Below are 14,733 nucleotides of genomic sequence, written 5' to 3' on the forward strand. Positions count from 1 at the left end.
GCGTCACCAATTCTACTTTGCAGTGACATTAGTCATGTTACCCAAAAATCCACGGCGAAACAGAAAAAAAAATAATTGTGCAACAAAATCGAAGAAAAAAAGCTCTTTTGTAACCTTTGGGGGCTTCCGTTTCTACGCAGCGCATATTTTGGTAAAAATGACACATTATTCTGTAGCTCCATACGGTTAAAATGGTACCCTACTTATATAGGTTTAATTTTGTCGTACTCCTGGATAAATTTATACGTTTAAAAATGTCCTTTTCTGACCCCTATAACTTTTTTTTATTTTATTTCCATGTACAGGGCGGTATTAGGGCTCATTTTTTGTGCTGTGATCTGAAGTTTTTATCGGTACCATTTTTGTTTTGATCGGACTTTTTGATCACTTTTTATACATTTTTTAATGGTCTGAAAATTAATCAAAAATACGCTTTTTTGGACTTTGGAATTCTTTTACGTGTACGCCATTGACCGTGCGGTTTAATTAACAATATCTTTTTCTAGTTCGGACATTTATGCACACGGCGATACCACATGTGTTGATTTTTATTTACACTGTTTTATTTTTTTTATGGGAAAAAGGGGGTGATTCAAACTTTTATTAGGGAAGGGGTTAAATGTTAACACTTTTTTTTAACTTTTTTTTTTTCAATGTTATAGTTCCCATAGGAGCCTATAACATTACATACACTGATCTTTTACACAGATCACTGGCATGGTATTAAAGGAATACTCCACTGCCCTGTGTCGGAAGCTCCACTCCCCAGCGTCCGGAAGTTTATTGTTCCGGACGCTGTGTGCGGGCTTCCGTGTTCAGGTCCATATGCTGTTGATTGGTCACCCCCCCACCTCAGCACTTCAGGCGGCACTTCCTGTGTTTGGGCTTTGGTCCAAAGTCTGTGTATGAGTTGGGGGAAAATGTGTTCTTCAGCTTTTTTAAGCACAAATAAAACATAGAAAACATCATTTTTTTAAACAAAGTATATTACAAATATTTTTCATTTACCATAAGGGTACATTACGGAATTGCTGCGGGATTTCCGGGCGGAATTAGTGTGTACGGGTTTCCGCAAGACCCGTTCACACAGCGGAAAGTGCTCCTCGCAAAGAAAGAACATGTTCATTCTTTGTGCAGAATTCCCGAGCGGACCATAGCCGTCAATGGTGATGGCTCAGTGCCCCGCGGCCCTAGCGCCGAAGTATCCTCGGCGGCGGCCGCCAGGCGGAATCTCTGCTTGCGGAATTCAGCCGCGAGAATTCCGTAGTGTGAATGCAGCCTCCGGAGTGCAATAGCAAAAATTAGTTTTAATGAGAGTGCCCATTTAAGGAGTTAAGGGACAAATTGTACATTTAATTGATACTTTATTTTATCACATAATGTATTACAAAGCCATAAAAAAAAAAAAAAAAATATATATATATATATATATATATATATGGCAAAATGTAAAAAAAAAATGGAATTGCACAAATTTGTGGGGCAATAATTTTTTCAGGGTTCACCATACGGTAAATCTGACATGCCATCTTTATTGTATTGGTCAGTATGACTTCAATGATACCAAACTTGGGTAATTTTTGTTTCGTTTTAAAGTAAAAATATATTGAAAACTTGAGGGGGAAAAAAAAGGTTAATGCCATGTTCTGACCCCTATAACTTTTTTATTTTTAAACCATGAGCTGTAGTTTTAACATTACCCCCCCCCCCCTCCCCCAGGGGCCTATCATAAGCCATCATTAGATGGCTTACATAGATTAATGAAATGCTATTGCATTACATTGATCTATGTTTTTGGTGCTCAATTGCTAAGGGCTGCTTAAGCAATTACTGATCAGCGGGAAGGACGGGTAGGTCCCTGTTCTTCCCTGGCAACCCATCTTGAGAACCCATCTGAGAGCAGAGCCCTGCTTGTCCTCAGTGTACAGAGCCCTGCTTGTCCCCAGTGTACAGAGCCCTGATTTTCCCCAGTGCACCGAGCCCTGCTTGTCCTCAGTGCATATAGCCCTGCTTGTCCTCAGTGTACAGAGCCCTGTTTGTCCTCAGTGCACAGAGCCCTGTTTGTCCCCCAGTGTACAGAGCCCTGATTGTCCCCAATGCACAGAGCTCTGATTGTCCTCAGAGTACAGAGCCCTGATTGTCCCCAGTGCACCGAACCCTGTTTGTCCTTAGTGCACAGAGCCCTGCTTGTCCTCAGTGTACAGAGCCCTGATTGTCCTCAATGCACAGAGCTCTGATTGTCCTCAGTGTACAGAGTCCTGCTTGTCCTCAGTGTACAGAGCCCTGCTTGTCCCCAGTGTACAGAGCCCTGTTTGTCCCCAGTGTATAGAGTCCTGCTTGTCCTCAGTGCATATAGGCCTGTTTGTCCCCAGTGTGCAGAGCCATGATTGTCCCCAATGCACAGAGCTCTGATTGTCCTCAGTGTATAGAGTCCTGCTTGTCCTCAGTGCACAAAGCCCTGCTTGTCCACAGTGCACAGAGCCCTGCTTGTTCCCAGTGTACGGAGCCCTGCTTGTCCTCAGTGCATATAGCCCTGCTTGTCCTCAGTGTACAAAGCCCTGATTGTCCCCAATGCACAGAGCTCTGCTTGTCCTCAATGTACAAAGCCCTGCTTTTTCATGGTGTACAGAGCCCTGCTTGTCCCCAGTGCACAGAGCCCTTATTGACCCCACTGCAGAGAGCCCTGATTGTCCTCAGTGCACAGAGCCCTGATTGTCCTCAGTGTACAGAGCCCTGCTTGTCCTCAGTACACAGAGCCCTGCTTGTCGCCAGTGCACAGAGCCCTACTTGTCCCCAGTGCACAGAGCTCTGCTTGTCCCCAGTGTACAGGGCCCTGCTTGTCCATGGTGTAAAGAGCCCTGCTTTTCCTCAGTGTACAGAGCCCTGATTGTCACCAGTGCACAGAGCCCTGATTGTTACCAGTGTGCCGAGCCCTGATTGTCACCAGTGCACAGAGGCCTGCTTGTCCACAGTGCACAGTGCCCTTCTCATCCTCAGTGCACATAGCCCAGCTTGTCCCCAGTGCACAGAGCCCTGATTGTCCTCAGTGCACAGAGCCCTGATTGTCCTCAGTGCACAGGGCCCTGCTCATCCTCAGTGCACATAGCCAACTTGTCCTCAGTGTACAGAGCCCTGCTTGTCCCCAGTGTACAGAGCCCTGCTTGTCCTCAGTGTGCAGAGCCCTGCGTGTCCCCAGTGTACAGAGCCCTGCTTGTCCCAGTGTACAGAACCCTGATTGTCACCAGAGCACAGAGCCCTGATTGTCACCAGTGCACATTGCCTTGATTGTCACCAGTGCACAGAGCCCTGATTGTCACCAGTGTACAGAACCCTACTTGTCCTCAGTGTACAGAGTCCTGCTTGTCCTCAGTACACAGAGCCCTACTTGTCCCCAGTGTACAGAGCCCTGCTTGTCCTCAGTGCATATAGGCCTGCTTGCCCTCAGTGTACAGAGCCCTGCGTGTCCCCAGTTCACAGAGCCCTGCTTGTCCCCAGTGTACAGAGCCCTGCTTGTCCATGGTGTACAGAGCCCTGCTTGTCCCCAGTGCACAGAGCCCAGATTGTCCCCAGTGCACAGAGCCCTGATTGTCCTCAGTGCACAGAGCCCTGATTGTCCTCAGTGTACAGAGCCCTGCTTGTCCTCAGTACAAAGAGCCCTGCTTGTCCTCAGTGTACAGAGCCCTGCTTGTCGCCAGTGCACAGAGCTCTGCTTGTCCCCAGTGTACAGGGCCCTGCTTGTCCATGGTGTACAGAGCCCTGCTTTTCCTCAGTGTACAGAGCCCTACTTGTCCTCAGTGTACAGAGCCATGCTTGCCCCCAGTGTACAGAGCCCTGATTGTCACCAGTGCACAGAACCCTGATTGTCACCAGTGCGCAGAGCCCTGATTGTCACCAGTGCACAGAGCCCTGCTAGTCCTTAGTGCACAGAGCCCTTCTCATCCTCAGTGCACATAGCCCAGCTTGTCCCCAGTGCACAGAGCCCTGATTGTCCTCAGTGCACAGAGCCCTGATTGTCCTAAGTGCACAGAGCCCTGCTCATCCTCAGTGCACATAGCCCAGCTTGTCCCCAGTGTACAGAGCCCTGCTTGTCCTCAATACACAGAGCCCTGCTTGTCGCCAGTGCACAGAGCCCTGCTTGTCCCCAGTGTACAGAGCCCTTATTATCCCCAGTGCAAAGAGCCCTACTTGTACTCAGTGTACAGAGCCCTACTTGTCCTCAGCGTACAGAGCCCTGCTTGTCCTCAGTGTACAGAGCCCTGCTTGTCCCCAGTGTACAGAGCCCTGCTTGTCCCCAGTTTACAGAGCCCTGATTGTCACCAGTGCACAGAGCCCTGATTGTCACCAGTGCAGAGAGCCCTGAATGTCACCAGTGCACAGAGCCCTGATTGTCACCAGTGTACAGAACCCTACTTGTCCTCAGTGTACAGAGCCCTGCTTGTCCTCAGTACACAGAGCCCTGCTTGTCCTCAGTACACAGAGCCCTGCTTGTTGCCAGTGCACAGAGCCCTACTTGTCCCCAGTGCACAGAGCTCTGCTTGTCCCCAGTGTACAGAGCCCTGCTTATCCATGGTGTACAGAGCCCTGCTTTTCCTCAGTGTACAGAGCCCTACTTGTCCTCAGTGTACAGAGCCATGCTTGCCATCAGTGTACAGAGCCCTGATTGTCACCAGTGCACAGAGCCCTGATTGTCACCAGTGTACAGAGCCCTGATTGTCACCAGTGCACAGAGCCCTGATTATCACCAGTGCACAGAGCCCTGATTGTCCTCAGTGCAGAGATCCCTGCTTGTCCTCAGTGCACAGAGCCCTGCTCATCCTCAGTGCATATAGCCCAGCTTGTCCCCAGTGCACAGAGCCCTGATTGTCCTCAGTGCACAGAGCCCTGATTGTCCTCAGTGTACAGAGCCCTGCTCATCCTCAGTGCACATAGCCCAGCTTGTCCTCAGTGTACAGAGCCCTGCTTGTCCCCAGTGTACAGAACCCTACTTGTCCTCAGTGTACAGAGCCCTGCTAGTCCTCAGTGCACAGAGCCCTGCTCATTCTCAGTGCACAGAGACCAGCTTGTCCCCAGTGTACAGAGCCCTGCTTGTCCCCAGTGTACAGAGCCCTGCTTGTCCCCAGTTTACAGAGCCCTGATTGTCACCAGTGCACAGAGCCCTGATTGTCACCAGTGCAGAGAGCCCTGAATGTCACCAGTGCACAGAGCCCTGATTGTCACCAGTGTACAGAACCCTACTTGTCCTCAGTGTACAGAGCCCTGCTTGTCCTCAGTACACAGAGCCCTGCTTGTCCTCAGTACACAGAGCCCTGCTTGTTGCCAGTGCACAGAGCCCTACTTGTCCCCAGTGCACAGAGCTCTGCTTGTCCCCAGTGTACAGAGCCCTGCTTATCCATGGTGTACAGAGCCCTGCTTTTCCTCAGTGTACAGAGCCCTACTTGTCCTCAGTGTACAGAGCCATGCTTGCCATCAGTGTACAGAGCCCTGATTGTCACCAGTGCACAGAGCCCTGATTGTCACCAGTGTACAGAGCCCTGATTGTCACCAGTGCACAGAGCCCTGATTATCACCAGTGCACAGAGCCCTGATTGTCCTCAGTGCAGAGATCCCTGCTTGTCCTCAGTGCACAGAGCCCTGCTCATCCTCAGTGCACATAGCCCAGCTTGTCCCCAGTGCACAGAGCCCTGATTGTCCTCAGTGCACAGAGCCCTGATTGTCCTCAGTGTACAGAGCCCTGCTCATCCTCAGTGCACATAGCCCAGCTTGTCCTCAGTGTACAGAGCCCTGCTTGTCCCCAGTGTACAGAACCCTACTTGTCCTCAGTGTACAGAGCCCTGCTAGTCCTCAGTGCACAGAGCCCTGCTCATTCTCAGTGCACAGAGACCAGCTTGTCCCCAGTGTACAGAGCCCTGATTGTCCCCAGTGCACAGAGCTCTGCTTGTCCTCAGTGTACAGAGCCCTGCTTGTCCCCAGTGTTCAGAGCCCTGCTTGTCCTCAATACACAGAGCTCTGCTTGTCGCCAGTGCACAGAGCCCTGCTTGTCCCCAGTGTACAGAGCCCTGATTGTCCCCAGTGCACATAGCCCTGCTTGTCCTCAGTGTACAGAGCCCTGCTTGTCCTCAGTGTACAGAGCCCTGCTTGTTCCCAGTGCACAGAGCCCTGATTGTTCTCAGTGCACAGACCTCTTCTTGTCCACCCACACTTCCTGTATTTGGTCTCCTCACAGAGACACAGACAATAGCTGTAGGGATATATATACACATTTTTTTAACCAATCTATATTACAAATATACATATAATGGTAATTTTTACATTATATGAAAAGTTTTTGTTAAAGACAGGTACACTTTACCTCTCCTCCCCAGCAGGGAAAGCAGCAACCATGTGACCCATAGAGAGCTGGGTGCTATCGGCCATAGAAGACTCACTTGATACTACAGATACACTCTGGGGAATTCTTTGTGAGCACTAGCATAGCTATAGGGGCTGAGGGGGGTAACAGTGACAACCAGGACTACAAAATTATACTGTTACTTAAAAGAACATCCACCTTATGGCATATGATTGCAGTTTTACAATCTGCTAATCATTTCTGATATATATGTAACAGTATACAGTAGTATATTATAGATATTATAGTAAATAGCAGTTTGCAGACTTTTGCATTGGCAATTACCAATCTGTCCTAAAAACTTCAATATACACCCTTAGTGCTCAGCAAAAAGTCAACAATCCATTCATAGCAATATTTCACTGGAAGAAAAAGATCTGTGGCGCTCACCAGGTTAGAAGCAAATACTAGGTTAGAAGCAAATAACGCCACTTACCAGAGTACACATTCACTGCACAATGTATGCCTCGCTGCTTAGCAAGTATAATAGCAGTCCTTGACAGGTTCTTCTGATGCAATTTACAAACAATTCGTGTTCAGATGAGTCAGAATTTTTTTGTAAAATTGTGAATTAGTTTTCTTAGTTTGGATATATTTGCTTTAATAAAAACCAATTGCAAATCTGTTTTATTTGTAAAAGTACAAGCAATACAATAAAAAAAATCTATGAGGTTAAATGTATCCATAGCCTTCAAATAACCTCTTGAAAATCTTAAATAGTACTATGAGAAATCCACACCTTTATCATAGTTAAAACATTTCCTAGCTTTAATGTGAAAGAGCCAGGAAGATCATTCAGTGCACACAGTAGATGAAACCGCACATACTGTAATCCTGATCGTGGGAAGAATACATATATAGGGTGTAATCCTAAACATTAAACTATGTAGAACGCTGTAATGAACCCTCAGAAAACAGAATAATAAAATAATAACTGAGAGGGATAATGTTTACTAAAAATAGCCCATTCATAGCACATAACATAATCTTGTAGACAGCCATCTCCAATTGTTAAAAAAAAAAAAAAAATCATTATTTTTATATAGAAAGACTGGGTGTGTTCTCATATAAGCCCTATGGAGTTCTACACACAATGGCTTTAGGTATGAAAACTGAGATCTAACAATAGCATGACAGGTACAAAACACATATTCACAGTCTTAACCCCTAACAAAATCTCACATGACTTTCAGTCATTTCCTGAGTTAGTTCTCAGCTTTTGGTGATTCTTAGAAATGACTGTAGGTGACCAACTGTATAGACTTTATTTACTTGTTGGATGAGTGTTTGGCATTGAAAGAATAATGGAAGAATTTTGTCATTATTGAACTTTCTTTAACTCATACAGTTTCCTTTACATTTTAAAAATACTGAGGCTACATATAAATGATTCCCAACCAGGGTAATCTGGGTTTCTGGGGTACCTAAGGATGAGGTAAGGGGTTGCCCAGAGGGGGGAAACCGCAGGTAATGGCACTTTGACAGTAGGCATAGCAATTTGATTTCAACCCGTCCAAAGATACTTGGTATGGAGGTAAGTGAAGAGGATAACAATCATGTTAAGAATTTCTGTTATAGATATGGGAAATTGAGTTTTGTCTTAATATTTAGTTTAGGCATTTTTTTTGCCTGTGTGTCAATTAGGATGAATCAAGTTCTTCTATTTATAATGATAAAGAGAGTTAAAGGGGTATTTCAGGATTTGTTTTCTTTGTCTTTTGAGCCCATGATGCCAAGTTATAATACTGTGTCAAATAATCTAATGGAGAAGAAAGGGAAGAGGCACACCATTATATGGAAGGCCACTAATACTGTGTCCGCTTGTATATATATGTAACACGGGCCGCAATCCTCTGTATCGTCAATGAAGAGAGACGCCTGCGGGGTGCAACGAATCTAGTGTATAGTAACCAATAGTAAAATCACAGAGAAGCAATATCGTGCACTCACCACGTAGTTCCTGTATTCAATCCTGGAGGCTCAGGGTCCGGAGACATCCATAACTGTGTTAGAAGCGCTCGGAGGCAACACCAGCCGTTTCACACGGTAATCCCTGTTATGGGATTACCGTGGGAAACGGCTGGTGTTGTTTCCGAGCGCTTCAAATACATCCATGGACGTCTCCCGGACCCTTAGCCTCCAGGATTGAATACGCGAACTATGCGGTGAGTGCACGATATCGCTTCTCTGTGATTATAATACTGTGTGATATGCTTCTATTACCTCCATGCGCCGATTTGTCCCCTTTTCATATACAGGACCCACACCCAAAAGTTCTGTAATGCAAGTCTTTTAAATTTTATTGTTTTCTCTGTGCTTTCCCAGAATTTCATGCAGCCAGAGACAATATGTCATATGCCACATGGTCTCCGGGGGGGGGGGGGGGGGTTGGGGGGCATAGCAATGCTGAGGTGGGTAGGCAGATAGTAGGGTTAAAGGGATTTACAATGTAATAATAATAGTAAACTATACACACAACTACTGCAGCATTGCCACGCCTCCTGGATACCATGTGAGTTATGACATAATGTCACTGACCGCATGAAATGCTGGGAAAGGTCAGAGTCAACAGTAAAATAAAATTACTTGCACTACTGACAGAGTAACTAATGTGCAGGTAGAAGGACACCTAGGAAATAGTGATCATAATATAATACGTTATAACTTGTTCTTCAATAAGGGAATCTCTCGAGGGGCCACAAAAACAATGAACTTTAGGAAGGCAAAGTTTGATCAACTCAGAGAAGCCCTTAACAATATGAAATGGGGTAATGTCCTCAAAAACAAGAATGCTGACACTAAATGGGAGACCTTTAAAGATATCTTAAACTCTCACTGTAAGATGTATATACCTTATGGGAATAAAAGGGTCAGAAATAAAAGAAAACCAATATGGATGAATAATAATGTTAAGGGGGCAATAAATAACAAAAATGAAGCATTTAAACTACTAAAAGAGGAAGGCAGTGAAGAAGCATTAAAAAGCTATAGAGAAAAATGTAAAATATGTAAAAAACAGATAAAAGCCGCAAAAATAGAGACAGAAAGACTCATTGCCAAAGAGAGTAAAACTAACCCCAAAATGTTTTTAACTATATAAATAGCAAAAAGGTCAAAAATGAAAGTGTAGGCCCTTTAAAACATGATAAAGAAGAAATTATAAACGGTGATCAGGAAAAAGCAAATATATTAAACAAATCCTTCTCCACTGTATTCACCGAGGAAAATGAAATGCCAGGTGAAATACAGTGTGATAAGGTAAACTCCCCATTACAGGTCACCTGTCTAACCCAGGAAGAAGTACAGTGCCGCCTACGAAAATTCAAAATAGACAAATCACCAGGTCCAGATGGCATTCACCCCCGTGTTCTAAAGAAATTATGTAGTGTAATAGACAGACCTCTATTTTTAATATTCATGGACTATAGTAACAGGGACTGTTCCCCAGGACTGGCGCATGGCAAAAGTGGTGCCAATATTTAAAAATTGGACAAAAGGTGACCCCGGAAATTATAGGCCTGTTAGTTTAACCTCTGTTGTATGTAAATTGTTTGAGGGTTTTCTAAGAGATGCTATTTTGGAATATCATGATACAAATAAATGTATGACTCCATATCAGCATGGATTTATGAGGGATCGGTCCTGTCAAATTAACCTGATCAGCTTCTACGAGGAGGTGAGCTCCAGACTGGACCAGGGGCAATCGCTGGATGTCGTATATCTGGATTTTTCCAAGGCATTTGATACGGTTCCACATAAATGGCTGGTGCATAAAATGAGAAGGATGGGGCTGGGGGACAATGTGTGTAAGTGGGTAAGTAACTGGCTCAGTGATAGGAAACAGAGGGTGGTTATTAATGGTACTTATTCTGACTGGGTGACTGTTACTAGTGGGGTACCACAGGGGTCAGTATTGGGTCCTGTCCTATTTAATATATTCATTAATGACCTTGTAGAGGGGTTGAGTAGTAAAGTAGCAATCTTTGCAGATGATACTAAACTCTGTAAAGTGCTAAACACAATAGAGGACAGGGCACTGTTACAAATGGATCTGGATAGGTTGGAGGTTTGGGCTGGGAAATGGCAGATGAGGTTCAACACTGATAAATGTAAGGTAATGCACATGGGGAGGAAAAATCCTGGCTGGAACTATGTATTAAATGGGAGCACACTAGGGACGACTGATGTGGAAAAGGACTTGGGAGTTTTAGTTAATAGTAAATGTAGCTGTAGTGACCAGTGTCGGGCAGCTGCTGCCAAGGCAAATAAAATTATGGGGTGCATCAATAGGGGCATAGATGCCCACGACAAGGAAATAATTCTACCGCTGTACAAATCATTAGTCAGACCACACATAGAATACTGTGCACAGTTCGGGGCACCAGTGTACAAGAAAGATACAGTGGAGCTGGAGAGGGTTCAAAGACGGGCAACCAAGGTAATACGGGGAATGGGAGGACTACAGTACTCAGAAAGATTATCAGAATTAGTGTTATTTAGTTTAGAAAAACGAAGGCTTAGGGGAGACCTAATAACTATGTATAAATATATCAGGGGACCGTACAGAGATCTTTCCCATGATCTATTCATACCCAGGACTGTATCTGTAACAAGGGGGCATCCTCTACGTCTAGAGGAAAGTAGGTTTCTACACCAGCACAGACGAGGGTTCTTTACTGTAAGAGCAGTGAGATTGTGGAATTCTCTCCCGGAGGAGGTGGTCATGGGGAACTCTGTAAAAGAATTTAAAACGGGTCTGGATGCATTTTTGGAGAATAATAACATTACTGGTTATGTATATTAGATTTATATGGACAGAACCTTGATCCAGGGATTTATTCTGATGCCATATTTGGAGTCGGGAAGGAATTTTTACCTCTAGTATGAGTTTTTTTTTGCCTTCCTCTGGATTAACTCAGTGGGGACTCATTAGGGTTATGGGTTGAACTTGATGGACTCTGGTCTTTTTTCAACCTTATGAATTATGTTACTATGTTACTGTACTTCTGGGTGTAGATCTGGTGCATAAAATCAATTTGAAATGTTGCATTTATCAGAGGCATAGTAATAGGGGGTCACAAGGGTCAAAGCTGTGACCGGACCCCTAAACTAGTTGCTGCCTCTTCCTTGCAGCCAGTAGCTGTATCGGTAAGTCACACAGACCCATTCCTGCAGTGCTGAATGGCCCACAAGGGGGAGGAGACATGCCAAAGGGTGAGGGGTATACTGGGGTGTACAGTCACATTCCTTTAACTCTGCCCAGTTTCTGAGGCCCACCCCCGGTCTCCTGACTATTGTGCAGATAGCCATAGAGGAGGGGCAGGGCACACAAGGTACATGAAGTGGAAAAGTTCCCCCTTTTTTGCTTCCTCCCTCTGTTATAATTTATTAATTATGGTTGGCTGAAATAGCCATTTATCCAACTTTTATTTTACATGTGCGGCCATTGTTATTTTTCAGAATTCATGGTTATCTGCAGTCTAACATGGTATGGTTGCATTTACTATTGTGCTATTTGGTGCAAAAGTTGGTTGCTGCAGCAGTTTCCTGATACAGAGAGCAGCTCCTTCCCCACAGAAAGAGGCCTCTGTTCAATATATGGAACAGCTGAAGTTCCTGACAGGAGTTCCCTATGTGTTGGGAGGCTGCATTAGTAAATATTAGACACTGGGTCTTGCCACAAGAAAGCATTGCCCTTAAAAATGGCTCTCAGAGATTACTTTTGGGTAGTGTTCCTCATGGTGAGTGATTGTTGACTGCTGGATATACCTCTATGACACACTCAAAGACATTTTGCACAGTTGACAGACCTTGAGAGGGGATGCAACATTGGACTGAGAGAAGCAGCATTGTTGTTTCAAAGAATTTTCCATGATCTAGGCCATTCTTACCAAGCTGTTAGCAGGTATGGAGAGCAGTGGTTACATGAGGGCATGCACACAGAACTAACAGGCTCCAGACAGCCCAGACATATCTGCCAATAAGCACAAGCAGCTTCCACAGTTTCTTTATTCACCATCCAGTCAACCCTCACCCCTGTCTCATCCAAGACTATTTCTAGGAGCTTAGCAGAAGAAAATGTGGTGTCACGGTGCCCACCATGTGACCAGCTATTGACTGCATCCACTGTTACCTTTGTTTGCAGTGGTTCCATGAGTAGGAAACCTGTACTGCTATGGACTGGAACTGTATCATTTTTAGTGATGAATGCAGGTTCTTTCTGGAATTCCACTACAGTTGGGATAGAGTATGGAAGCCTTGTCGTGAGTGGTTTAATCCTTCCTTTGCTGAGGAGTGACTTCCTAAAGTCACATGTGTTGGCTCTAATAATAGGGCTTCCAACTGGCATTTTTCTGCAAAATAATGCTCACCAACACAGAGCAAGGGTTTTTCCAGGAAGGTTTCCCCCGCTGGCCCGGTTACGAGATTTATGGCCAATTGAGAATTTATGGCAAAGCAACTTTGGCAAAATCTGTTGGGAAATGTGCTGCAGGATGCCATACGGAACCTCTATGCATCCATGATCAATCGTATCTCAAGTATCGAGGATGCCGAAAAGGGTACTAAAGCCAGCTTTCAATGATACAGTTTTCCCCAATAAACACATCTTTTTAGTTTTAGTATTGTAATCACTTACATATGTTATCACTGCATTCACACAACGTTTAATATATATATATATATATATATATATATATATATATATATATATATATACATATACAGTACAGACCAAAAGTTTGGACACACCTTCTCATTCAAAGGGTTTTCTTTATTTTCATGACAATGAAAATTGTAAATTCACACTATTCACACTGAGGGCATCAAAACTATGAATTAACACATGTGGAATTATAGACATAACAAAAAAGTGTGAAACAACTGAAAATATGTCATATTCTAGGTTCTTCAAAGTAGCCACCTTTTGCTTTGATTACTGCTTTACACACTCTTGGCATTCTCTCGATGAGCTTTAAGGTAGTCACCTGAAATGGTCTTCCAACAGTCTTGAAGGAGTTCCCAGAGATTTTTAGCACTTGTTGGCACTTTTGCCTTCATTGGGTTCAGGTCTGGTGACTGTGGAGGCCAGGTCATCTGGCGCAGCACCCCATCACTTTCCTTCATGGTCAAATAGCCCTTACACAGCCTGGAGGTGCATTTGGAGTTATTGTCCTGTTGAATAATAAATGATGGTCCAACTAAACGCAAATCGGATGAAATAGCATGCTGCTGCAAGATGCTGCGGTAGCCATGCTGGTTCAGTATGCCTTCAATTTTGAATAAATCCCCAACAGTGTCACCAGCAAAGCACCCCCACACATCACACCTCCTCCTCCATGCTTCACGGTGGGACCCAGGCATGTAGAGTCCATCCGTTCACCTTTTCTGCATCGCACAAAAACACTGTGGTTGGAACCAAAGATCTCAAATTTGGACTCATCAGACCAAAGCACAGATTTCCACTGGTCTAATGTCAATTTCTTGTGATCTTTAGCCCAAACAAGTCTCTTCTGCTTGTTGCCTGTCCTTAGCAGTGGTTTCCTAGCAGATATTCTACCATGAAAGCCTGATTCACACAGTCTCCTCTTAACAATTGTTCTAGAGATGTGTCTGCTGCTAGAACTCTGTGTGGCATTGACCTGGTCTCTAATCTGAGCTGCTGTTAACCTGCGATTTCTGAGACTGGTGACTCAGATGAACTTATCCTCCGCAGCAGAGGTGACTCTTGGTCTTCTTTTCCTGGGGAAGTCTGCATGTGAGCCAGTTTCTTTGTAGCTCTTGATGATTTTTGTGACTGCACTTGGGGACACTTATCACCTAGAAGTATAGAAGAAATCAATCAGCACAGATGTTTGCACCTTGAACAGGACTTTCACTTTAAAGAATATAGAGTAGTGATATCTATCCATGCTTCCCTGGAAAACCAAATATATATTTTAATATATTTGCAAGGGAAATTATGACACGGAGTGGGAAAGGATTGAAAGCTCCTTTGAAAACTTAGTAGACGTAACTAGTAAAAATGTTATACCTGAGCACATCTAATAAGCAGTAACTTCATATTCTGTAGTATTTGATGTGGTTGGGACCACAAAGTCTGACCCTATTGCTAGAAGAAATATTTGCAATTGCTTTACTGTAGAAAGGGGTCAGCATGGTCACTCTTTCCAGTTTGCAGCTTCATAGCCCCATATTCAACAAGCTGTAATGCCCTATGTAACATAAAAACATAGTAACATAGTTCATAAGGTTGAAAAAAGACCAGAGTCCATATAGTTCAACCTATAACCCTAATGAGTCCCTACTGAGTTGATCCACAGGAAGGCAAAAAACCCTCAAACTAG

The 14,733-nt window shown here is 44.4% G+C and overlaps 1 protein-coding gene across 2 annotated transcripts in view; it reads left to right on the top strand.

The window, feature by feature from the left end:
- The window catches only part of LOC130282361 (proline-rich protein 2-like), a 91,275-nt gene that overhangs the window by 63,068 nt on the left and 13,474 nt on the right, over positions 1-14,733 (top strand). The gene's annotated exons all lie outside the window — the stretch shown is intronic.

The sequence above is a fragment of the Hyla sarda genome, chromosome 7 (genome assembly GCF_029499605.1).
Source record: "Hyla sarda isolate aHylSar1 chromosome 7, aHylSar1.hap1, whole genome shotgun sequence".
NCBI lineage: Eukaryota > Metazoa > Chordata > Amphibia > Anura > Hylidae > Hyla > Hyla sarda.